At 39.6% G+C, this 25,416-nt stretch overlaps 1 pseudogene across 1 annotated transcript in view; it reads right to left on the bottom strand.

Annotated features, from left to right (window-relative positions):
- Positions 1 to 24,334, bottom strand: part of LOC308196170 (cytosolic phospholipase A2 epsilon-like) — a 41,129-nt pseudogene extending 16,795 nt beyond the window's left edge. Inside the window, exons 1-9 of the transcript XR_013956133.1 lie at positions 23,932 to 24,334; positions 22,886 to 23,612; positions 21,145 to 21,179; positions 19,860 to 19,984; positions 19,077 to 19,178; positions 18,631 to 18,717; positions 12,436 to 12,511; positions 1,490 to 1,626; positions 627 to 755 (exon numbers count right to left, since the gene is read on the bottom strand). The product of XR_013956133.1 is annotated as a cytosolic phospholipase A2 epsilon-like (transcript). The remainder of the gene's footprint in view (positions 1 to 626; positions 756 to 1,489; positions 1,627 to 12,435; positions 12,512 to 18,630; positions 18,718 to 19,076; positions 19,179 to 19,859; positions 19,985 to 21,144; positions 21,180 to 22,885; positions 23,613 to 23,931) is intronic.
- Between the last annotated feature and the right edge of the window lie 1,082 nt (positions 24,335 to 25,416).

Here is a 25,416-nt window from a genome sequence, read left to right as displayed (position 1 = left end):
AGTATGTGCAGAAGTTTGCAAAGTGGCCTTCAGTTTTGCAAGCACAGTTTCCTTTATTCTTTAATAAGTAACAACATTCTGTTTCTTGCTTGCTATTGTCAGCATTAGAGAACAGAGGCAGCTTTTTCTTCCCCAGGGAAAAGATCTCAGTTGTACTTGCAGAACAAAGGATGTTTACAAGTCTCCCTGCTAAACCTTCATTTTTCACACTTTCTTGTCTGCCAGCTACCACACACTGAGCACGACATGCTAAGACTTAGTGTTTAGAAAAATATTGTGGAAACAGGCCTGGTTTTGCTGTCCTTGGATTGTTTTTCTTTTTATAATCTTTGTGATGATTAGATAAACTCTGTTGTTTTCTGTCAGCTTAGTCAAAGTGCAAAGCTTCCCTAAAATTGCATCTGTTTTGGGGCATTTGGCCAGAACGTATGCCGGATGAAACCAACAGGAATATGAGAAGGTTGTAAATTTTGTCACCAGTGTACAATTTCCCAGATTTTAAGTAATTTTGTTATCCTACTTGGAATCTGTTCCTGGTTGTAAGAGACAGAAAAGACAGCACATTTCTAGTATGTCTAGATGTCACTTTCTTTCCCCTCTGGTTAAACTTCTGGCTGAGTTCTTACCTGTGGATTTAGTGGGAATGCCATAAATACAGTTTTTCCAAGGGAGATTTTAGCTACATCAAAAAGAATAATTGCTTGGTCATCATCATGAATGACATCATCATCAGAAACAGTAATTTCCAGAATATTCTGGGAAAAAAAAAATAAAAACGTACAATTCATTAGAACATCCTCCAGAAGTATGGCATTCTGCAGCTATTCCAGGTTCAGCATCTGCTTTAGAGTGAGGAAATAGAAAAGCATTGATGACAAACTGTCACAAGGAATAATAAGATAAAGACCGCAATCTCCTTTATAAATAGCAGCTTCTAGTCTCATCAATTAAGGCTGAAATGAGATTTCTTTTGGGTCATCATTTCTGCTTGGAAGTAACTCTCACCAAAACTGTAATCTTTTAAGAAGTAATATGGATAGCCTGAAACCCTACTTTGCTCCATATCAACAGGAGCAGCAGTGGTCACTTCATACTAATATCTTTCAAGGCCACCTTTCTGTGCTCTTCCACTTTTAGCCAGCTTTGCTCATAGGTATTTGGGAGTAGTGTAATTACCAGTACCAAACTGAATAAAGATCTTAATTATACCAGGATTTAGTAGCTTCCTGGTTTTAATATGTCTTTATTTCACGTCCTCTCAGTGAAAGAGGTGTTTTTCTGTTCTCATGCTGCTTTATAGTTTTACGTCACTGTTTCTCTGTGTTGTCACTCTGTCATTAGTCCCATCAGCTTTTGTAAGGAGGTCTGGCTGACAATACTGATATAAAAATAATAAGTATCTGTTAGGAGGGAAGTGGATTCCAGCAAAAGCAAAAACTGTTTCACTCCATCTTGCTACTGCATGCAGATGAGACAGAGTTTTTGATACCTTGACTTTTCTTTGTATCCGGAAGTAGAAAGTTTCATTCCACACAGGATTTCTGCAGTTCCTGATGGTTTTGGTTTGGAATTTGTCATCTGAAGCGGTTGGCAACCAGAGGCTCACGTAGCAATCAGATTGGCTTACTGTGGAAACATAGACACAAAATATCTGGCAGTGGAAGCATGACACAAGAGATGGAGGCATAGAAATGTTCTGTAGTTTGAACATGGATAAGAAATGTCCATTACTTCCTGATATACAGAAGCCAATCAAGGAAGATAGGAATCATACAGCTAGATAAAAACAATTTGTTGTTCATCACAACACTATTTTAATAAACAGAGTATTTGAATAACTATGAACAGTCCCACACATTTAAAAAACAAAACAACAACAACAAAAACAATTCTAGACAGTGGATACAATAATATGAATAGCCAGAAATAGTTTGGCAGGAAAAGAAATTTGCCACCTAGAAAGCTGTCTGCATTTGGCCACACTATCAACCTTTGAAAAACTGTGAATACTTTCAAGTGTTTACTAGATCTCAAAAGCAAAAATCCCCACGCTCTGCGCATCCCATCTCAGACTCAGTGGTGTGACTGATGGAGCAGAGCCTCAGACTCTGAGAGGAACTGGATATGACCTGTCTGAATGGCAAGAGCAGACCATTGCTCATCCAGCCAGATATCTGAGGGTACCAGCACTGACTAGGCCAGCCTGGCACTAGCAGGAAGCAAAGAAATTAGTGTCAGCTGAAACGGTGAAACAGCAACAGAAGTAGGTACCAGCACCAGCAAAGGAACCAACTGAGGAAGCTTACATGTACGTGCTTACATACTTAGCAGAAACAAACATAATGCTGGCTTTTCCTAACTTTACCTACTTTACTTTGTAAATGTTTGTCGGGACTTTATGCATACAAACATTTTGATATGTAATCCTTGTGTGCAGAGCATGAACAAAATTAGAATATGATCTAAAAAACTGACTTCCTGAATTCTTACTTCTGTATCTGCAATAGAACTGTGAGAAATCTTAAAAGAATCAGAGTTTCAGTCTGATTCAGATAATAAATGCCAGGCATACATAGCTATTAACCCTTCACGATGGAAAAATTAATTATCCCTCCTACCTAGTGTATTGTCTCCTTAGGTGGGGTAGGAAAGGAGAGACCTACTAGCAGTACATTTATATACTTCAGTAGGTCATTAGGTAGCCACCAGGTCCTTTTCCTGGTGTTTGCCGATGCCTGAAAGACCTGGATAACAGTTACTACTCCACCTTTCTTCCCGGAGAAAAACTAAGAGGCAGAAAGACTTTGGAGCTTGTGGATGAAGGGAGAGAGCCTGCATTTAATATAAGGGACCAGATCCCATATATTATGAGCCAAGCGAACACCAAAGAGATTCTCTGATCTTGGACAGGAACTTTTCCAGAAGCTACTGGAAGGGCTGACAAACTCTGTGGTGTAAACACAGGCTTTGGTGAGAAAACAGGAGAAGGGGAGAATTCTGGTCCCACAGCAATCACTAGAGCTACCTATTCCATGGGCAGAGAGAAAAATACTTAGCTTCTGTTAACATAGACGAAGTCTTCAGTAAGTTCCTCAAGAGAGGCTACTGCCTACCCTCTGATAAAGTGCTGTAAGTCACTCAGCCCTCTGAAGCTGGCAGAGACATGATGTGTGGGAGGAGAAGTACAGGCAAGTAGTTTGAGGTGTTCTCTCTCAGGCTGGGATACAGTCAAAATTGCAGGCAAAATGTACCATGTCCAAAGTTAAAAGAGTTAGTCCTAGTTTCTGTGTTTGTAATATCAGATACACTGCTTTGGGATATTTTGCGTAGATTTAAGGTATCACTTGTAACCCAGAGGCCACTACAGGAGTGCTGGGACATCCCTAAAGGACAATGTCTCTCTGGTGGGGAAATACTTAGGTAACACTTTACACCGAATCTGAAGGATTTTCTTGAAAATGCCAGGTGACTCTCCTGCAAAGGATATAAGTTGCCTTTCTGTCTGTGAACCTAATTCTTTCCACAGACAATATTTCAGCATTGCAGTGTTTTACATAGTTGAAGTAAAAGGATACTAATATTGACTTTGGCAATGATCAGTGTGGGATTCTATTTACAACATGAAGGAGGGCTGTAATTACCAATCTGTCTGATACACTGAAATAGCTCCCCTTACTAGGCCGTCTGATGGCCTGCCAAGCTATGTACTCATCCTGATATGGGGCATCACTGGCTCTGATCTACAGTTTCTCAAGAGCACGTAGGAAGCCTGTACAAAAGCCTAGATCTAAACATGACTTCAGGCCATCCAGACCTTCACTCATCTCATTAACGCCTTATCACTGTTGATGTTGAGTGTTCCAAAAATACGAGTCCAGCCTCCCTGAAATCATCAAAGTAGTTGAGATGCAATGTACTTCAGAAATGCTACACTGATCTGAGGCATTTGCCTCCTTTTTTTGTTTCTGGTCATTGCAGGGTACAGAAAGGACACATTACAATATTTTTGCTGTAACTGCAAATGCCAGTTCCTTTCTTTTCTTCTTCTTAATGAGAACTGAGATGCTCTATCCCTTTTTAAATTTGAGGCTTCAACCATACAGTGTATAAAATAAGACTCATGATAAAACTGAGAAAGCTGAAAATGCTAAGTCTGAGCTGTGCACGAATGAACTGCCACAACATTTACAAATCTCTTTTGTTACTGTTTCATCTGGAATTTACAGATTTACTGGAGCATTTCCTGACAAAACATTTTCATGAAGCTACTTTCTGAACTTATTTTTCCATATAAGTGTTGTTTCATAAATATTTACTTAAAATAAGCTATTGATGATTCTTTGACAAAGTATAGAAATGTCAGCGATATAAACAGACAGTGAGATGGATTGAAAACTGGCTGAACTGCCAGGCTCAAATAATTGTGATCAGCAGCACAAAGTCCATCTGGAGGCCAGTCGCTAGAGGTGTACCCCAGGGGCTGACTCTGCAGCCAATACTGTTTAAAATCTTCATTAACAACGTGGATGATAGGATGGATTATACAGATGATACACAACTGGGAGGAGTGGCTGACACACTAGATGGCTGTGCTGTCATTCAGAGGGACCTGAACAGGCTGGAGAACTGGACCAACAGGAACCTCGTGGAGTTCATCAAGGGAAATGCCAAGTTCTTCACGTGAATGGGAATAACCTCATGCACCAGTGCAGGCTGGGGGGCCAAATAGCTGGAATAAAGGCCTGCAGAGAAGGAGCTAGGGGTCCTGGTAGATACCAAGTCGAATATAAGCCACCAATGTGTCCTTGTGGCAGACAATACCAAGATCATTCTGGGCTGCACTAGAAGGAGTGTTTTCAGCAGATGGAGGGAGGTGATCCTTCCTCTCTACTCTGCACCAGTAAGTCTACATCTGGAGTTCTGAGTACATTTCTAATCTTCCTAAGAAATATGAATGCACTGGAGCAAGCCCAGCAAAAGACTACAGAGAAGATCAGGGAACTGGGGCCTCTGATATATGTGGAGAGGCTGAGACAGCTGGGACTCTTTAGGCCTGGAACAGAAAAAGCTCAGCAGGATCTTAACTTATAAAAATACCTGATAAGGATAAGGGGATTGAACAAGTCAGATTCAGACTCTTCTCAGAAGTGCCCAGTGAAAGGTGAGAGACAAGGGGCACGAAATGAAATACAAGAAATCCCAATCAAACACAGTGAAAATATATATTTTTTTTTCCTCTTCTGTGAGGGCAGTCAAACAATGGAATAGGTTACTCAGAGAGGTCGTGGAGTCTCCATCCTTAGAGATGTTCAAAACCAACAGAACTTAGGTCTGGATAACCTGCTCTAGCTGACCCTGCTTAGAGCAGAGGCTTTGACTGGATGATGTCCAAAGGTGCCTTCCTACCTCAGCCACTCTGATTCTGTGTGTGATTCTGTTCAGCTGGTCACAGACAAATTATGTATAATTGTTAGTAACTATCAAGTACAGATTTAACCTTGAAGGTGAGGTGAAGGAACTAGGACAGAACACATCCTCTTCCCATGGACAAAGGGAACTGTGCCACATTTGTCTGTGCCACAGTTTATCTGCAGTCCCTACCGATAGTCAGATGCTGTTGTTTCCCACCAATTCCTGTCATTTTCTGTTTTCCTTGAATTGTACAGACAATACTAACTAATGCCCATGATGTGACATTAACTGAGCTTATGTATTTCTGTAGAAGTGGAAATTTGCACAGTCAAACTAAGCCGTGATGGAAACTTTGAGACCAACAAAAATAACAGGATAGTAGGATGGTTGATGAAGACTATGATACCCTCGTTACATAGGAGTACTTGAAATCGATGAACAAGCTTTGTTACTCCCTCTTATCCTTGCAAAAACATACAGAACAGCTAAAAAAATCTTCCAGTTTATTCATTGCTACCTGTGAGCTAATAAAAAAAATTATATTTGCATTTTCTTCATGCTCTAATTTTAATGTAACTTTGTATTGCTGGGCACCATTAACAATTTCATGCCATACCAGATTCTTATGTCAGTGCACATGTTGCAACCTCATTCCCTGATGACATAATGTCACCCCATGGGCATGTTGAGACATCTGAACTCATGGTCTCTTTAGATGTCACTACTGAGTGTCATTTATATCCTCTCCCCATTTTCAACTTCTAATTCAGTTGCATTTGTGTGCTGGTGGACTATTTCTCAACTCTGTCTTCATGCTAAAAACAGACTAAACATTCAGAACTGAACATGGATGTTCAGAACCACAACCAGCTGTTTGCTGCACTGTGAAAGTACAGTCCTATGATATATTCTTAAAATTAACCATCACATGCTAAAATCATTCATTTCTATGGCAAGTAAGAAAATTAGAGCACAGAAAACGAAAGCATATAAGAAAACCCAGTCTTGTAAGAACAATAAACGTAATCTATAAAATCACATCTGTCCTGTTACCACAATGACAAAAAAAAAAAAAAGATTACTCCTAGTGAATTGCATGGACACAGACTGGTTTCCTTTGAATCTAGTTTACTGCAATTCACCTGACAAGAAGAAGAGAGCCATACACCACATTTCTCAATGAGCAGACGTGGTCTCCAGGGACATTTTCCCTCACCAACATAGTATAATACAAACAACATTAGAAGTTACTTCCAACTTTCATCTGTCTGAAAGCTGATTTGAACTGAACTCTGTCCTCTACAAGTATCCAGATGCAATGCTCATCTGTAAGTATACAGATTCTCTGCAGCTTGCCTATGGAAATAAAAAAGGCTCACAGATCTACCATACTTTATCAGTCCTTTACCAGAAATGGACAGAGTCCCCACGTGAACAGGCCTTACACCCTGCACAGACATATAAGCCAAGTGACAAATCAGGATTTGCTCCCTGGAGCACAGGCATAGTGGGTGCAGTACCTGCCATGATCACAGAGCAATGCTTCTGCACCCTGGGTCACTTCTGCCTCCTGCACCACTGGCATCACTTACATTCGTGGGGCATAAGTGTCACCTGCACCAAGCATATTCACCCTAATTTGCCTGCATTTGGTTATTTTCCTTAGCAAAAATAACCACTTTGATTGCAGACACTGTGACTGCAGCGATACCATTCCAGAACTGATGCATTTCTACTGAATGGATAATACAAGGGCTTCCACAAAATACATAAACTGGAAGAGAAGAACGGCTCTGAGCTCATTTTAAAACATGCAAAGTCTCTATCTAAAGGTGAAAAAATGAAATGATCCAAAAACAAGAGGAAGGTTAAAGGAGCAGCACAATTGTTCTGACCCCCCAGCTCAGACAAACAGGCATCCTCTTACAGCTGAGAAACCTAAACATGGCCTTCAGCACAAACATGAAGCAAGACACAGGTTCACTTCCAGCTTTTTAAGGAGGCATTTAACTGCACCATGCTTTGTTCCAGCTTCCACATGCACCTGATTTCTACAGTTAGAAAAGACAATTGATAAACACAGTCACGTTTCAACCCACCCAAGATTTCACCTTCGCCTACCTCAGCTCTGACAGCCACGTCACGGAACCCACCTAACCACAGCCTCTTGAACCAGCAGAACCTTACTCAGCAGAAAAGGTGCTCTCTCTGGGAAGAAAGCATCTGGCAATCTGAAAATCAAGCCAAGTATCTTCTTATTACGGGACACAGCTCAAATTCACCTCTGCAGTTCAGGTGGAGTTGCAGACACTTAGCACTGATAAGGCTGATTACATTAAACCAGACTTGACACCTCCTCTCTCCACCCATGCTGCATTAATGAGCTTGATTGTGTTCTCCAGCAACAAAGATCAGCTCTTGGCCTGGTGTATCAGTCAATACCCACGTTATTGAGCACGGTTAAGAGACCTGTCTGTCACAGATACCTTTCTTCAGGTCTTCAGGGTTACATGAAATCCAGTGGTATCCAAGAGGGTTTTCATCTTTCACGTTGTACTAAATCATAGTGAGGAGGGCCACATTACTGCAGGTCTGTGTCACTAGCACTACCTGAGTACCTGGGAGAGATCTACTTCCACTCAAAGCACCTTAGGTCTCTTCCCTTCTTTTAATGTTGGGGCTTCAGGTGTGCCAGATGAGCCCTCACCAACTGTGTCTTTGTCTACAGGAGTGGATTAGGAGGGTCAGCTCCAGCAGTGTGCTTTAACAGACACCGTAAAACAAGTAAATGTTAACAGTAGTGAAGGCAGACCAGGCTGGGAGCACAGGGGCAGCTCTGCATGGACACCCAGTAACTCATCTGTTTCAGAAAGCAGCTCGAGGGTGTTAGAAAACATGAGCCACAACACTCCTCTCCAACTGCCTGGCTCCTTATCCTTCTGGCAAACAAAGTCATTGGATGAGGTGTTAGCAATGAGGAAAGCAGCTAATGCACTGTTTCGTCCACCCCCTCATCCTGGCCAGATATTCCTCCTAACTGCGGGGAATTCTCTAGGAGAAGTGATGCCATTGATAGAGTTGGGAAATAAGAGCTTTTGTAAAAGCCTCTGGCACTCATGTAAAACATCTGCCTTTCCCTCCCTGAAGTGAAATGTTTTTGGTGGCTTTCTTCACTGCTTCCCCCTGTCGGGTGGACTCCGTTTCCTTGCTGCCTACTTTCAGCTGAGGAAGAACAAGTGAACATCCCAATTAAAAAAAAAAGCCATTCTTTTGTCCAAGACTGTCTACAATCCTTGGGCTGAGGAGGGGAATCCCACTGCATAGCAGGTACCAAACTGTAAGGTCCCACAAGCTTCATCTATATTGTTTACTGAACTGCCCACCACCACCCTAGCATAACTGCATAGGAGTTTTAGAGCCTGATGTTGACAGGGCAGCAGGATAAGTAGAAGTGATCATAACTTAGCACCTCTCAGTGAGATCAAGGAGTGTCAGAAATTTGTGTTTCAATTTAACCCATTATTATGAATTGACATAAAGGTCAGCTAGGAATACAGTGAAAAATAATTACCTCAAGTCTGTCAAGAACATCTGCATAAGATAAGCCAGAAACCAGTTGCATGAATTAAGAAGCTAACGTCACAGCCGAGCATTAACTAAGTATAGAGGAGCCCACAAAAGTGGTGGAGCAACAGCAGGTATATGAAAGGAGATAATCGATCCATTGAGGAGGAGCGGGCTACTTTCTTTTTCCTTTAGATTTGTCTTTGTGCGTAAACAGGTGAAATCATTGCCCAGATCCACCAGCATGTGCTGTCCACAGGCAAAGGTGTAGCAACAGATCTCAGGATAAGCTAAGACTCCCTCCCAGGCTTATGTAACACACATCCCACAGATTTCGAGATGCATGTTTGATAAACACCTATGATGAAGCTGGGTGCTTGCAATAGTGAAGAACGTCAGTGGAAGTACATAGAAAGCGGTGTTCCCTGAAGCAAGGATTTGGCAAGTCACAGAAAAAAATATAAAAACTCTGACGACTTAAGAGCCTGGCATGACTACACTTGTGGTGAACAGAGAAAAAAAAATCAAGAAAATAGCATGTTTTAGCTAAGCAGAGGTGAACAGAAATGTGAGCAAGCTGATAACTGTGTGTAGTTAGACTGGAAGCCAGCATGCTGTCAGAAAAAGCATCATAGAAGCTGCTGCACTTTGGTAGAAAGGTAGTTTGTTCCTGGATTTGGCACTTGGAAGATGACAATCTAGGGAAATCTGAAATACATCATGATAAAAGTTTTCAGCCTTCCACTGATATCTCACAGCATGAGAGTTTCTGTACCAGCTGCTTATATTCAGTTTTCCAGGGGAAAAGATCATATCATTCAGATGAGGCTAAGTAAACAGCCTCATTTTCAAATTCTCATCAGTACACAATAGCTTATGTAGCTTAGTTTTCTGATGCTTCAAATACTTTTAAATGATAAAAACAAAGCATTAAATCAAAAGGACATGAATATGACTTCCAAATCAAGCTCTCAAAAATTACAGGCTGTCTGCATTATACCAAAGAATTTAAATTACATGGTCACATACAGTTTCCCCTGGGAGACTCCAACTTCTTTGCGAGCACAGGCAGGTTGCTGCTCTATCAACAGGGAGCTATTTAATATTGTTTTGCTTTCCTTGTTCAACAGCATGCTGGCTTACAGTGCTCCATTTTACATAAGAAACACACCCAAAGCCTTGCAGTAGCTGAGGAATTACTGACAGAAAATTTAGGAAGTTCCTTTTTGTCACCTACTATTGTCACTACTGGTCTCTAAACCTTTTTTTTTTTTTTTTAGAAAAGTAATTTACAAAAGGATCTAGAGATATTTCTCACTGTTTCTAAGACTCACAAGGTGGACATAATGTCTGTAAGAGCACATTTTGTTATCCATATTTCATAGACAGGGAAGCATAGGCACAGAGTGTTCAGGTGACTTGCCTACACTTATTCAGGAAGTCTATTGGCAAAGCTAAAAACCGAGCTCACGCATCTTGATCCCTACTTCAGTGATGTATATTTTAGGTGATAATGGGAATTTCCTAAATGTCTTCATCTCATCATGCAAGATTTTCTCTGAAATCCTACCGTCCTCAGGATGGAGGACAAGGTCACCCTTTTCTGAGAACACAGCGTCATCTTACTTCATACGCTCCCTTTGCATAATCTGGTGAATCATGGTTCTTATCTTGTCATTCCATTGCCATTCTAGATCAAAGGTGATTGTAAAAGAAAATAAATTATCACTTCAAAGGAATAAAGGTAAGGTCTTGCAAACATGTGCAGTGTTTTTATAACTTTGAAGAAGTATAGACATTAATTCCACTTTCTTTGCTATCCTATGATATTTCTTCTATTCTCTGCCACCCAGAATTACAGACCATACAAATCAAACACTTCTTTCCATTTGGATAGAAGATTGACAACAGTGACATCCATGTTCTTGAAACTCCAAAGCAAATGAAATACAAAAAGGTGGTGACAAATCTTTGTAGAACATTGTTCCTTCAAAGATGAGGTTAAAAACGAGTGGTAATATTTGGTGTGAACATGCTGATATCCTTGAATTATCCAGGGGAAGTCAAGTAGCACTTGGAGAAAACAAAAGTCATCCTGCCATGTACTTAGCCTTCCTTGAAGGCTGATGGTCTGATGACCCGCTGCCTCATGAGGAGGAGGATCTTTAGAGATGGATTTTATCTTTGGACCAGACTCATCACTAGAGGACAGGATCCAGGAGTCTTCTGAAACAAAAGCTGCTAGGGTTTCCAGGCCAAAGTAACCTGGAGCAGAGCTGCCTGGTTTCCTGGCAGTATGGACGCTTCATCTTATTTCCTCGGAAAAGTTGTGACTATCACAGATATTCTCAGAGTTTCTAACTTCAAGGAATGTATCAAGACAATCTGAAAGTCCTTGACATGCAGTGTATAGCCATTTCCCATGATGGCTTTGGTAACTGCACTGAAGCTATCACATTTTATAGCATCATAGCTAAAGAATTGACCTTGCTCTGTGCAAATGGTAATTATAAATTACTTTTTACTCTGATGGATCTTCAGACTGTACTAAAAAAGTTAAAATGTAGGAAGACAGAGTGAGGTAATATGTTATACAAGATGCTGGGCAGTGGAGAGGTTGTGATGTTAGTGAACTCTTCAGACCCATCTCCAAAAAGCAAAGAATGCATAGTAAGAGGAGGAAGAACAGTATGGTAAGGGGATATGCAAGGCTGTGGTTATTAGTGACATGCCAAGTTCATGAGGCAGGCATAGGAATTGCAGGAGAAAATTCTGCAGAGAGAAAAGCCCCTGTGGAAGAAGAGCACCCAGGAAGGGCTGGACAAATACCATACATTTTCAGAACACTTTGCACGTAAGTTATAATGTGCATTGGACTTCAGTCCCCAACAGATTTCTGTTATACATCGCAGTGTAGGGTCAAAGTTAGAAACATTCATAACATCATGGCTGATGTCATGATACTTGGGACATATACACAATACAGTTTCACTGGACTTCCGAGATGTGCTCTAAGAAATCCCACCAAAGAGCTGAGAGTGAAAGATGTACAAGGATTTCAGACCTGTATTCTACATATTTGTTATAGACATATGATGTAAACACCTGGGTATTAAAACTAGCGTTAAAATGTTTTCATCTCTTTGAAATAGCCAACATGTCAGAAAAGCAATGTATAATTCTGTGCTTTGCTGACATGCCAGTCTTCAAGTTTTAATCAATACCCAACCTGTCATTATTGACCTATTGCTAAATTTAAGAAGACAAACAAAAAAGACAACACACCAACAGAAAAAAACAACTCTGAAAGTGGAAATAGATAATCTGTGGCAGAATTTGACTTTGTGAATTCTTAGATAGTATGACCTCTGCAGTTTGCACTTATGTAGTGGCTAGCACCAGCAGGGATCCAGTAATTTTAGACCTGTATAATATCAGTACAAAGAATCAGGTACTTACAGAAGTCTGCCTGATGAGCATTTCTCATCTTTATTATTCTTACAGTGAGCAGGGAGTAAGGTGACATTTCTTCCTGCTGAAAAAGATACCAAAGATGTGGTTTAAAGCTCGGTTCTCGTTACAATAAATACACATATTCCAAACTGTGAAGAAACCCAGGTTCCGCTCAAGTCCTCTCTTCTAATTGGTATTACAGCACTAATACAGTAGGCAACAAAACACACTTTCTTCACCAATTCCCAGTCTGCAGTCACCTAAATATCCATACAGAAACTGTAGAAGGTAAGGGTGAATAAGAACATGAAGAGTAAATAACCTGAGAAAGTTCAGTTAGCCAGATACACTAAATCATACAAGTGTTTGCTTGCATCCAATACAACAACACAAAATTCAGTGAATCCATGAATCAAAGATGCCCTAATTTTGGTGAACTATTGAGCCTGTGTTGTGCTCTACTAAGAATCAAATCTGATAGAAAAGTTTCTGCTTTTAAATGCAGTTCTTGGATGGAGGGAGGAGGATGAGGTGTGTGTGGGGGTGGGGAAGAGACACCTTTTTTAGATTCTCTTTATTTTTAAAAGGGAGGATCAGTTTCATGATGCAAGGCTGTTTAAAGATGCATTAGCTCCTTAGAGAGAGTATTAAAGTATCAGGCCACCAGGACAACCCACAAATTCTGAGAAACATTCCCAGCTTGCTTTGTGAGAATACAAGTTTTCCTTACCAGATGCAATTATCCCATTAATGGATGGTCAGTTATCCCATTAATGGTGAACAGCTGGACTAAATGATCTTAATGGTTCTATGATTCAAAATATAACAAAACACATGGTTGTTACTACAGGCCAGCTCAGAGAAGGTTAACTCCAATTTCCTGCTGAAAATATTAGGCCTAACCAACTGGGCCTATAGAAGTTGTGCCACTCACATGTGCTTTAGGGATTTACATCTTCAGAGAACATGACCATCAGCAGCAGCTAAAGCAACTAGGATATCAGCATCAGCAGAAACATACAGAAAATGGGCAAAGCTTACTATAGCTGTAGCACAGATGGCTATCTGGAGTCCCTGACAATGGGAACCGTTGTGGAAAATTTAGCAAAAGCTCTGAAGTTTATAAAAATGAAAGAGTTGTACCATGCTTGTACACAAGAAACTAAATGAAAAGGATTCATTGGCACAGGGGATGGCTACCTGTATCATAATTTAGGAACAGAAATAGGGGGAAAAAAAGGAGAAAGTTCTAAAAATTCAGCCAGTATTGAACAGGTTTCCAAGCTGATGTGTAATTATAATAGGAACTCTCATTAGGGAGTTGGTGTAAATGCAGTAAGACTGTAGTGAACACCAGAGGAAAAGGCTCTGTACAAGAAAGAAAAATACAGTTTCAAAGTCTGTCAAATCCCCAGGCCTGACTGCTACCCTCCATAACGAGGATTTAACTACATACAAAGTTATTATCAGCAGATTCTGGATTGAGTACCTCCAGTAAGAGAGAAAGATATAAATAGAATAAAGCATACATTAAAAAGTGACTTTGAGACAGTCAAGAGTACAAGATAACAGTGATTTATTTGACCAAGTAAAGCATCAATAGAAATACAATTTTTGGCATTACAGTGAGGTAGATTTGGGAATAAGGAGATATTAGCTTACAGTTCTAATAGCAAGGGCTGGTGGAGGTTATAAATAGACCAAACTAACTACAAGGAGACCTGTAAAATTTCAGAAAGATATTCCTCCAAATAATACTGTAGGCTCAGTATGCATCAAAGTCAAGCAAAAGGTGGCCGCTTCATGGAGGCTTGAGGGTAGTCGCTGATATTCACAAGGAGTAATTTAGATAATTTCTGAAGACAAACAGATCAGTAATTCTTAATAAAGTCACTTCAAAAAACAACAGGGAACAAAAGAAAGAAGCTGTTGTGAAAGCTAATGACCAGAAGTTTGAAAAGATTATCTGAAGAGAAAATGGAGGAGTGGTGGTGGAAGATGATGAAATAACTAGGTGTCATCTATTAACTGATAAACATTAATTAAAACAACAGGGAGAAACTCTCAAGTGAAATGAGAGAAAGCACATTTACTGCTGCTACTGTGATAGAAGTCAAAGACTGCTTAAAAGGTCAAAGTATAAGAAATCAGTGAGACAAGACAGTACCTCAGCTGAAGTGTGTAAAGCATTGGACCATGAGGAATTCATCATGAAAAAATTTTGTTTAATCTAACAGTGTTTCCATCTCTAGAAAGATAAAAGACATGAAGGTCATAAAAGGGATTTGCAAAAAATTACAGAAATAGTTAAGCTATGAAGTTATCCCCTGAAATGGCAAAAATGATTTTTTTTAAAAAAAGTGCTGGGTAATGTGATGACATATTAAAAATTAACCAATGCCTAAAATAACCATAAAGTTTTGCCCATGAGCTCAAGCTTATAACCAGCAATCTTGACTTCAGAAGGTAATTAGGTTGAAGGTTCAGTAAGTTGACTTGTTAAAATCCTGATAATTTTTGCTGTGATGTACAGAATCAGCACACCCAAAACACCAAGCGGGCCATGAAGTGCTGAAAAAACACATTCTCTTTATCAGGCTACTAGGAGTAGAAGATACACATGCACTTACTTAGCTTCTGGTTGGGTTTATACCAAAACTAAACAGGAAATTGATAACTTGTCCTAAGTAGGGTGCTCATATTTTATAGTGCTGTTTGTTTTAATCCAGGGAGTAAAGATCTCAGCACTATCAGATATTGGGCTGAAACAGCTCCACACTATTCAACCAAACTGCTCCTTTTCCATCAGCTAGGAACATCTGTCTTCTTACCTGAAGACATTCTTCTCACCTCTTGTTTTTAAAGAAACCTACTGAGTCATGGGGTTTGTCCATTTGTTTAAATACCTTTCTCAAAAATAGTTTTCAAGTTAGGGAAATATATAAAAGCTTCAGCAGACATATTTCAAGACAAAGAAATGAGTGAAAGGAAACACTAAAACATTTAGCATTGGTACTCTCTTAGCTTCCTTTAGCATAAACTTGTGGCATCAGCTCTTCAATTAGCATTTTGGAACCCATGTTTTTATAGGCTGTCAGAGATGCATATAAATTACCATGACTATTTAAGAGTAGAGTGATAGAAACAAATACGTATTGTATGAAAATTTGTCTACATAGTCATATGCTCATTCCTGAGTGTCATGCACGTATCACTGCAGTGGTCTAGAAGAGAGGTTATGTGAAGAATCCTCCATAGGGACTTCATATTGTGCACATAATGAAGACAGACTGATAGAAGAGCTAGCATATGGGAGAATTATATTAGGAAGAAAACAAACAGAACATACATCTATGAAGATGTATTAAGCATTTCCATGAAGAGTAAAATGCTGCAAAGATTAGATAGCATCAAAGATGGCACAAGGCTTCAAACACCTCTTTTCATATGGAATCACAACAAGAATGTGGATGGGGATATTTGGTGTCATAGGAGGATTGCTCAGTCCAAGAGAAGGAAGAAAATTATGAATTTTTTCTGTCTTCCAGAAGGAAAGCTCTGAATGGGTGCTGCATAAGAGAAAAGCCAGTGAGCTGTTTATGGAAACACTGCACAACAGGAGGTAGGTAGCCAGTGTCACAGAAAATCTCACTGTATCAGCTGAGAAATCTCAGTCCTGTGAAACAGCAAGATACAGGCTTTGTCAGTCAGCGCATACCCAGCATACAGTCACGCATATACAGCACAAGTAGGAGACTGGGAAAGAAAAAAAAAGATTCAAGGAATTAACAAGAAGAAAGAGCTAGTGATGTGAACCTCAGAAAAGCAATCAAGTATCTTTGGTTGCTGCTGCTGATTATCATTTGTGTTACAATAAAAAAATAAATTAATTCAGGGAGTTGGTAATGTAATCAACTATTCATGAGTGATTTATTATCATAAATAGCCACTTTCAGCACAACTTCCTATATTAAGCCAGGAGCAATTCCTGATATGAAGGCTGAAGAGAACAGTACCAAAATCTGAGTACCCATAATACACAGACAGGCAAATCCTCTTGCAGTTCCCGCTAACAAAGATAAATCTGTGTACACTGAACCTTTGAACTCATGCCTGCAAAGACAGGGTGATAGGTAGACTCAGCAGCCTTCCTTAAAAACTCATTGACACCTCTGGAAAACTTCATTTGTTTTTAAAAGGGGAAGGATAATGGGGTCCTGGTAATAATGCAGTGCATTTTTTCTCATTTTGTAGCAAACCATTAAGAGACATGCACCACTTTTTTTTTTTATGAGTATCACCTATATAAATCAAAGCGATCAGAGTTCTCCTAGTTCTCTGGTTTATGATTTCGTGCCCAGCAGAATACCTTGGTGATCCTCCCTGCTCAGTGTTAATACTAGTACTCTTGAGTTGAGATTATGCTTACTGATTTCTTGCCTGCATTACTGTGTGTTTTCTGTGCATTTACAGATGAGCCAACATCTAGTCTTTTTAACCTGATAATTTGTTGATCAATTTTTGTGTTTTTAGAAACAGCAAATTATTCTGTAGAGGTCTGAGAAAGACAATGCACTAACAGATAATAGTGATAAATTTGCTAGATTTACTGTTATTATTGACTGGCTTACTCACAACTATTTATGATCTTCTTTTAGCATGTTTCATCTTTCCTGTATTCATGACTAAGGTGCTAGAAGGCAAACTGTCAACTCAGGACTCCCAGAAACAGCTACAGACATGCTCTCTTGACACTCATTCATTTTAAAATCTGAAGGGGGTGGTGGGTGGGGTGTGTGTCACAAAGTTGATACATTTTCCAGATATTTTAGCAGTGGGGGATTTTGAACTTTGTGCTGTAAATAGTGAACAGAACTAAATTTTGTGCAGCAGCCCCTGGGCATGTTTTCCTAAACCAGTCCAGTATCTATTCAACATATAACTGTGTGATAAAAAGTCCTCTCAAACTGAAGCAAATACTCAGGCAAATGTTGAGAATTAACATTAAAAAAACATGTTGTCCTTTATAATACTTCTCCATTAATGTTCATCCTCTTCTCATAGATGGTAAAACTTCAGATTACAAAAACCAAGAGAAAAGCCAAAAGCTGCCCAGGAAACCCAATGCCAATAAGAGGCAGAAATTGGCCAGCTCACACAAGCCTGTGTTTTTAATGCCAGTTTGCTGCCAAGCTTTATTACAGGGGATAGAAGACATGTTCAAGAGCCAGCAGTCAAAAAAAGAGTGACTGAGAACGTCTGTTGTCAAACACTCGCAGGGAGCAAAAGAACTTCTGGAGGTTGACTCGATAAGGAAAAAGTATTGCAAGAACAATAAATTCAAGCAGTACAAATGGTCACACAACCCCCATATGCAGCGGCCTTTGACTACAATTTTTTTTCTGTTGCTTTACATATGTTCAAAAGTGTGCTGAAGTCTAACAACCTAATATACATATAACTACATCAGCGGTAAAGGAGGGCTGGATGCCTTTAGCTATGGCTGTTTCAAAACAAAAACACATCAGTATAAATATAGTAAATCATTACAGAAAAGCAACTGAGATTGGGTCATTGCTCTCCTGAATAGCTGCTTTTCCTGCTTTAGTGCACTCCCTTTATGATCTTTAGCATACACACAGAGAGCCAATTCTGAACATCTCAATGCAATGTCAGTATTGGCTATGCTACTTTGCCATTTACATCAAATTTCACACCCCAGTGTGAGTTAGACACCATTTCTATATTCTGTTTTTTCTTTTTTTTTTTTGTTCCTTCCCCCCTCTGGAAATTGGCATTAATGATGAAAATCCAAAGGATTACTAACAGTTAAATTCTGACTTGCTGACACTGGCAACATTCTCCATTCATGCAGAGCTAAAACTCCATTAAAGTCAATAGAGTATTAAAAGAAGGCCAAACTCAGTCCCATTTTAACAACAAATTGAGTACATTTTCCCTAAGGAATTTCTCTAAGGAATAAAACTATGTAAAAATACACTTTGTATAAATAGATAAAGGAATGGAATGTAAAAGCAACGGAATGCAGATGTTTCAACTAAAGAAAGATTTCTTCCATGAAGTGTTCCTATTTCTAAATAAGCATGTGAATCTGATAAGAACCAAATACGGAAAAAAAGATCCTGCCCTTCTCAAAAAAAAAAGTTTTTTGTCCCATTGCTAGTTTGTTGAAGTTAGTACCTTAGCATGAATGTCACTCTGTGCCATAGCCTGCATCATCCATTTTTTTCCTTCATTTTTCAATGGGTTTGATTTGCTGCTGTGATGCTGTTGAAAGAAAGAGGACAAAGGATCAAAAAGATAGTGAAAGTCTATATTTCCACATATTTAAACTCCTTAACGTTGAATTACAATGTGGAATGGACAATATACCTGCCTCATCATTCACATCAGCAAGGTGGCGGACAGAAGGAACATGTCAGGAGAGTGGCAGTTATTTCTGCGCTACATCGAAAGGTTTTAACTCCAGATCCTCACAGCTGTAAATAACCAAGGAAGCGCAATCTTGCTTTCTTGGAGATTTATGTCCTACTGATAAGGAAGGGCTTGAGCTGCCTGTATTCTGGGGACAAATCTGAATCAAATTCTCAGAGACTCCTGCGAGGTTTATTCTGTTTTCCACTTACCTGAGGAAACGCAGATGTTGATGCCATAGAAATCACTGCTGCATTAAAAGCAGGTGCTGCAAATGACACCCGAATATTAGGTTCCACAGTTGCCAGAGTCTCCTGAAACATATTTACAGCCTTGAAGAGTGTCAGAAGTTGCTGAACAGGTGTTTTATTACCTTGAGTCAGAGCTCCACCCCTCCATGATTTCTGAAACAGGAAAAATTTCCACCCACATTATTTGTCCTAGGAGTAAGTTTGTTGTAAGATGCAAACATTCATCTGCAGCTCTTGTGACTGAACTGAGTGTGCTGAGGCCAAAGTATTCTCACTTGGGGGCTTGCAGAAATGTACTAACAGCAAAAAGCTGATTGATGACCTCAATCCGTGAGAGGAAGCCTTACAGTGTTAATCTAAAAATGATGACCATAACAGCCTAAGAGACAATTCTAACTAGAGTCTTCATGAAAAGACCCTGAGAAATGCTGTACATTAATGCCTCCACAGAGAGATGGAGGGAGAGAAGTCGAAAGGTAGCAGGACAACTTTTTTGTTTAAAAAATTCCAGGGGACTTTTTGATTGGCAATATAATTCACATAGTACCTTATTTAAGGACTTACAGAAATGACCATGAAACAGTGAGCTGTGGATAACTGTTACTACACTACTTACTAGGAAGAGGATGGAGACCTAGAGACAGATCTTCTGGAGTGACTTGCCCTCTCAACCCACTTGTATTCAGCACCGTTTGTGTTCCTTGTTCCTCACACATCTCCTTCCTCATTACACAGCTCTTTTACCTCTCTTTACCTGACAGAGGTTCCTCATTCCCTCTGGTAGGATGGAGAGGAGCTAACCAGGAACAGATTTAGTCTGCGATCCTGTGATTTGGAGCTGAGATGCAGTCCTGAAGAGGCATACAGCTCTGGACGACAAAAAACAAACAAACAAAAAAAACAAGAACAATTTATTAAGACATACACCTAGGGGCAGTGTGGAAGGACACAGTCCTTCCTGAGGACGCACAGTGAGGGAGTAGAGGAAGATGGGAATAATCAGAGAAAATTCTTAATATTTTCATACATAAGGAATTTTCCTGAAGTAATATTTTTCCACTAAAAAGTACAGTTGCATCATGATTTGTATACTTTTATGTTTTAATAGCTTTCCACTTCAAAAGAAATAAAAGGGAGAAATTTGATAAGCAACATTTCTGTGATCCCTAAAACAATGTATCACACTTCCATTTGAAATGCCTTACTTATTTCTGCATTTTATACTTAATATAAAATGCATCTCAGAAACTTTAAATGAGACTTAAATATTTCACCTTAAAAAAAACTTGAAATATTTCAGAAAATTAAATTTCATGTCTTAGGAAAGATGGATGCTTCATTTTTCTTTTGTTCAGTCCAGTTTTTTTCAGCTGTTTTTTCCTTATGCAAAGGAAATTCAGATTTCTGAGCAACCATATCCAAATCACCAGCCAGCTGGGCCTTACTAGCAAGTTATTGGAGTTTAATGGACTGAACCTCCTCATTTTTATGAACCTTTTCCGTAGTTAGGATCTGCATGTATTCAGCACACATTGAGGAAGCTCGGTGATTAAATTTTCTAATCCATTATGCAAGCATCATTAGGTACACATACATTTATATTGAAAATCCACTCAAAAGATTAAAATTAGAGCTTATGAAACAACTTGAGATTAATAGGATGACAAAGCATGATGCTTCCTATTAGACACCTGCATAAGTATGAAATCACAGCCACTCTGGCTGTAGTAATAAGTGTTGTACAAGAACCTGGGCTGACAGAAACTAGACACAAACCTAGTCACTTCCAGCAGTCTTGTTGCAGGCACTTCCTATATGCACAAAGGAATTCAGATGAAAAGCTGGTGTTGCAAGGAGAACAAGTAAGACAGTTTGATCATCTTACCCGCAGTATTACATAGTTGCAAAATTCGATTTCTTAGGTTTAATTTTATGCCTGCATTTTCTGATGTTATATTATTAAATGACTACTTTTTTTTTTGATTACATGGAACAAGGGAATTTTTTTTCTATGAACTTATTTTCTCACCTTTATCATATTGAAACTTTTTGATGGAACAGGAACTGCTTAATTGAAACTGAAATTAGATAAACTACAACAATAAACGAAATAAAATAAACAAGTGCACTTCCAAGCCCTTGAGTAGAAGCTTTTCAAAGCAGTGATTAGAAGCCTCTCCTACTCCTTGGCTCATGCTTTGCTTCATGTGAGCTCTTACACACATCACCTCTCTAGATAGGAAAAAAATGCCAAAATTTCCTGCCTTGTTTTTCCCCCTGTAAAAATGATCAGAGAAATTTAAGAGAAGGGCAAATATACACACAAAAGTATACAGTTTTTCAATTTGTTCTACAGTCTATCTGTATTCCTGATGGAAGTACACAGAACAGCCACCATATCAGGATGGAGCCACTGGAACATTAGCAACAGTTTCTGTAATTGTACCCCACAAAGATTATTACCTCCAGGTCTTGTTTCTGCAATGTGTGTAAGCTAATGGGTGAGGCTTTTGCTTGAAAGCTGGTTTTCATTTGTGTCAGATTGCACCTTTGGTTTTAAGGGAAAAGGAAACAAACGGGATAAAAACCTCCAAAATCCCCTAGGAGCATGACTAAGGATTGTTGTTGCCTAACAACTAACTTTTCTCTCGTGACTCAGGCCTTCCATATATGAAATACCTCTTCTTTAAGCTCAAGTCAGATGCAGCCAAATGCACCTTTGACTCAAAGCTGGTGCCGATACTGAATTTCCTAAATTTGTTCAAAGTTCAAACTCCCTTTTGCTATGAAGTACGACTCCTTTAGAAACAAGCATAACCTTTCCACAAAGCACACACTGAGGATAGGCTCTACCTTACCTAAATCTAGTCATCTAGAAGTTAAACTTCTGGTCTAAGCCTGTTGTCTGTGCTCCCTATGCACTGAATGGAGAAAAAAAAGCAAGTACTGCATCTCCAGGTAGTGACTAAGCCCATCTACATTATGTTCTTCTCTCTCCTTTGACTGGAAAAGCATCCAGGTCACCTAGCTTCTGAATAGCTAAGATATGTGAGATGAATTCCACCCTGAGCAATCAACATATTCTCTTCAATCACTCATTTCCAAAGCTATTGATGCTTAGAGAACCTGACATGGAGGAACTCCGACCGTGTTAACGCGTGATTCAGTGTCGCAAGGTGAAGCTGCAAAACAGCCTGAGGCAAAAACTCTATCAGCTTGTAAATGAAAAATCCTCTTACAGGTTCATTGGAATAACAATAAGTTCTATGACAACCAGGGTAGTGGAGAATGCTAAATGCCATACTGCATGTACCACTATTTTTTTTTGTCTCGAGTACCAGCTTCCCTCCATATTTCAGTCTGGGATGGCCTTAGGCCCTGTGATTATTTTTAAATTTTCATCATCTTAAGGACTTCTGGATTTTTAAAATTGTTACATTTTAATAGTATTATTATTATTTAATCATTTAAAGATAATTTTAAGGGCAGCTCGAGATTTGTGGTAGCTCCAAGATCCCCTCCCCACCTCATTTCAGGAGCAGCTTTAATGTTAGCAGAGACCAGGCTGTGCAGCAGTAGGTAATGGCCAGGGGATATTGGGGGGAGGGGGAATCATGAAGTTTGTTTTTCTGTGGTATCCCAGGCTGCAATCTGAGGAAGCTTAACAGCTGCTCCATGAGCATCTGAGACACATTTGGGGCAAACAGGGAATTAGAAAGACAGAAAGGAGAGGAGTGTTACAACCTAGAACCCAAAGGTAATGCACTCACCACTTCTGGGGCATAGCCCCAGGGGTCAGATATTAGATTTAGTGCAGCTCAGGGAGCCAGGCCACCCTTCAGTACCCCCACTCACAGCAGTTCCAGGGCCTGTCAGTCAGTTTGTGAGCTCCTGGCAAGATGCAGAGCAGCCAATATTGATTTGCCTCAAGGTAGTTGTCATTTGAGGCTCTTTCCTGTTTTTTTCCTTTTTCCTAAGGAGTCTGATGACATCTTAGACTACCATCAGCACAGTTCAAAACTACTACCAATGACTGAGCTAGGCCAATTATAATATTACTGCTCAAACACTGAATAATTAACTCTGATTCAATTCATAAGATGATTAAACTCATAGCTAAGAAAAAATAAAAAATCAGCTAGATCGTGTTTTCTTTTGCCCTTTCTCAGTCATTCTCCCAGTAACATGCTTCAGCATCTTTTCCATCCTTTCCAGCTCCTCTTTTTTGTCTCATCCCTATTTGCTCTTTCACGTCATACCATAGCAACGTCACCAGCCCTTCTTGCTTCAGCATATCTTTCCCTCAAATTTCCTGGGCAACCTTTCTGAACGCAGTAGAAAAGGAGGATTCAGCTTCCCAAAAAACCCTTCTGTTTTACTCCTGATACTTATCTTTACTAGGAACAGCCATCTTCTACTCCCCAGGGATACAGGAAAGTGCAGCTCCTGTGACTCAGTGATATGAAGCTTCAAGCATATCAAAATTACTAATGCAATCTAAATAAAAGCAAAAATTTAAGTTCATATCAGAAATCAAGAGATCATACAAAGCTCTATGAAAGCAATGCCAGATAAGAACAAGAATCAGGCTCAAATATGTTAGTGAATGTGAAATTCTGCCTGATCAACATCACTGCTGTTGGTGACCATATACTTGTTACTTAATAAGATAAATTGGTCACCATAAGTACATATGTGTGTATATATATATACACACATGATTCAAATATGACTACATTAAAAAAGAAAGTGAAATAGCTTGAGAAAATTTGGACAATAAAGTTAGATCACCAGAAAAAGGGATGTTTCAACCTACCAGCATTATCCAGCTTTTAAGAGAGCTCTATATGTTCATTCTCAGGATGAATATTGGCTATAGATATTTGTTGTATTATGTATACTGACTTTACTAGACTCAGAGAAAACTCAGATTCACAAATATTTCAGGAAGAGTTTGAAAAGTATTAACATCCTGGAGAAATACTGGCATTAAAGCAGATTTGTAACATCCTTTAGTCTTCAAAAAGAATTTTTTTCCCCTTTCCTTGTGGAAAACATTATCTATTTTCTGCTATAACTGACTTGTGCGACACCCTTCGTTACTGAACTAAAATATAAAGTTGTTAATCTTCCTTCTCATAAGGCATGCTCTAAGTAGGAGCCTAGTTCTCACCAGTATCACCAAAGTCTCCCACCAAGCAGCAAAAGGAGTTGTAACAGCTAACACAATTTATCCTGAATTAAAAGGTTTCTAACCATTTTCAGCTGTGGTAAGTTAATTGTGTCTTGGTATCCCAATACTGACCCAGCACCTCACCTGAGGCCTTTGAGTCCTCCTCTTCTTGGCTAACATATCAGACATTATATGCTATTGTCAACATCAAATTTTCAGTGACTACTTCAGTTAGCTCCAGGAGACAAAGTACATTACAAGAACCTAGTCCATGCATAAAACTGTTGTTCCCCAGTCCATTTTCTGACTACAGAGAGAGAAAGGTGGTTTCCCATGAGGACTCTGGTTTGAGAATCCCAGGCTGGATCAGGGGACCCCAGTGCAAGTGAATGGATTGCCCCTGGTTTTGGCAGTTTCTCAAAGCTTTCCCCATTGCTAAACGGAATCCCCTTTACTTCCTCAGTGTAAAGGCCAGCATGGCAGCTTTCTGACTACTTTGTGGTTTCAGCCCAGACTGACATAGGCAGAGTGTTTCACCACACAGCAGGAGACTGCTTTTCTCCACATGGCAATGGCTCAAGTTTTTGTATGATCAAATTCCTAACTTTTTTGTCATTTTTGTGTTACAGAAGAGGCTAGGACAGTGCCAGTGCACTGTGAGATCAAGGCCCACATCTGATGCAGTACTGCAAGGGAATAAATTCCATCCTAAAGAACTGAGACGGACAGAAACAACCAAGAGATTCTGCCCTAAAAGATTCATCCCCCTCCTCCTCCTCCAGCTGTCAGCCCCTGGGAGAAAGCGCAAGCTATGGCAAAGGGAGTTCCCTGGGGAAGGCATACCCAGCCAAGGCAAGGGTGTCAAGCTCTGGGAACACTTTCTATCTCACCCACAGACTGAAGAGGAAGCAGATGCAAAGTGTTTGGTGATGCACTAACTTCATCTCACCTGAAACTCCCAGTGAGGCACTCACTTCATCCCACTGAAATTCCCTGTCCACTTTCTTGTGACAAAGGCAGAAAAATTTTCCCATTTCCAAGCCTTGTGACCCATTATGCAATCTGAAGATGCGTGTATAGCTCTCTTTCTTGTCCTATATACAGTGTGTTGTCACCAAGAGCATGGAG

The sequence above is a fragment of the Anser brachyrhynchus genome (assembly GCF_964034855.1).
Source record: "Anser brachyrhynchus genome assembly, chromosome: 5".
NCBI lineage: Eukaryota > Metazoa > Chordata > Aves > Anseriformes > Anatidae > Anser > Anser brachyrhynchus.
Note: the sequence above shows the minus strand (reverse complement) of the source record. Positions and strands in the feature narration are given on the sequence as shown.